This window comes from Orycteropus afer, unplaced genomic scaffold, assembly GCF_000298275.1.
Source record: "Orycteropus afer afer isolate SDZICR_OR568_19922 unplaced genomic scaffold, OryAfe1.0 scaffold00376, whole genome shotgun sequence".
NCBI classification, from domain to species: Eukaryota; Metazoa; Chordata; class Mammalia; order Tubulidentata; family Orycteropodidae; genus Orycteropus; species Orycteropus afer.
Genome location: NW_006921963.1, coordinates 2,390,633 through 2,392,507, shown reverse-complemented (window position 1 = coordinate 2,392,507; position 1,875 = coordinate 2,390,633). Strand labels below are relative to the sequence as shown.

The 1,875-nt window shown below is 49.1% G+C and overlaps 1 non-coding gene across 1 annotated transcript; it reads right to left on the bottom strand.

Annotated features, from left to right (window-relative positions):
* Positions 1-1,039: 1,039 nt before the first annotated feature.
* TRNAL-UAG lies at positions 1,040-1,121 on the bottom strand. The gene has a single exon. It is a non-coding gene; the product is annotated as a tRNA-Leu (tRNA).
* Positions 1,122-1,875: the final 754 nt, after the last annotated feature.

Genomic DNA, 1,875 nt, shown 5'->3' with positions numbered 1-1,875 from the left:
CAGGCTCTCATTTGCCCCTAGTTTTCCACATGCTCTTCGCTCTTCCTGGACCTGCCCCCAGTTTCACTTGGCTGATAGTTCAACTTAGGTCCCAGCTAAAGATCGCCTTCCTGCTTTCCTGGTCTCGGTTAGTATTCTGCACCTCACAACACTCGTCCCAGCTATGACCTAATGAAGCGATAATGTGTGCAAAGTGACCATGTTTGCCTTGTTCACTACTGTAGCCTGAGCACTTAGCTGGGTTTCTGGCACATTGTTATGTGCCCTGGAGTCAGACGCATAGCAACATAGTAGACCATTGATAAATAAAACGCTACTGACATCGAGTCATTCCAATAGCTGTTGAATAAATAAATAAGGAGCTCCTAACCCAATAAAGTTGAGACATTAAGTTTGACCCTCCATTGTGGGGCCTGATTGCTTCACAGGGTCACCTGACACCCTTCTATCGACAGAGGTTTATGGTGCTCAGCCAGAACCCTCTAGGGACACAGCAGGCGGGAAAGGAACCTTCCCCTCAGATCATGATTAAACCACGCCTACGTTCACCTTTAGGAGCTCTGGTAGCGTAGTGCCTAAGGCACTTGACTGCTAACCAGAAGGCTGGCGGTTCAAGCCCACCAGCCACTCCTAGGAAGGAAGGTTGGGCAATCTACTTCAGTAGTGATACTGCTTCGGCAACCCAAGGAGGGGTCGCTATGAGTCGGGTCGGACTTGACGGCACATAACAACAACAACGTTCACCTTTGTTCTAGATAGTTAAGGGGCCCTGCTCTCCGTTGCCTCAAGCCTAGAAGAGTTAAAGATCTAGGCAGCCTGTTGGGGATTTTGCGAGGTGTCCCAGAGCCTTCAGTAGGTGAAAAGAGGTTTGTGTATATGTATATGTCAGGGAGTGAGGACCCGGCCCACATTTCTTCCTGTCTTTTATCCTTCCCATTAAGAAAAGCTTCAAAAGGGGGAAAACAGGAGAGAGAGTTGGACATGACAAGTCAAAGACGTGGAAATATTTAAGGACTTTGAAAAGTGAAAGAATAAGGTGTGGCAGCGGTGGGATTCGAACCCACGCCATCGAAATGACTGGAGCCTAAATCCAGCGCCTTAGACCACTCGGCCACGCTACCTTCCGCCTGTAGCGTTTTCCTCTCAGACTATATTAGTGTAATGACGTGGAGCTTAGTGTTTGGTGAATCCCGCCCCCATAAATTTGCGCATGCTCAATATTGGCTTGGTGCCTTTCGGGCACGTAATCCCGGTAGCTGTATCTATAGTCAAAACGCAGGATTGAAGAAACTTCCTAAAGGTTAGGAATTAATATCGAATTCTCACATGTGGCTTTGGATTTGAGTTTTCATTTTCCATAGGCGTGGTGCCGACTGTGGCCACTTGGGGGCAGTGCCTCTCTGCAGCTTCTCTGGGGGTCCCGGGAGGAACCGAAACTTGCACTGAGCAGGGCTGTGCCCACCCTGCGGACCCTCCACGCGCATCTTAAGTCGCTCCTGTAGCTCTGGGTGGTTCCATGGCCTGTCTTCTGCCCCAACAGTGTGAGACTCGCGGATCCAGGGAAGAAAATCATTGAACGTTGTTACAGGTCATTTGCAGGAGTGGGCTCCCCCACTTTACAGAAGGAGAAACTGACGCTCACAGAGACTAAATAACTTACCTCAAGTTGTCCGACCCAGAACCAACATGTAGTTTTTAGAAAAATACATAGATGTACGGAGCATAGCAGTATATTTTGCTCAAATAAATTTCCATTACTAGCCCAAAGTTTGGCGGTTCAGCCAGGAGTCAGATGCGACTCCCCTGCAACTAACAAGCTCCTCCCCCCTTTCCTGGAAACATTCTCCAGTACTTGGACCATTCGCGAGCAGCCCC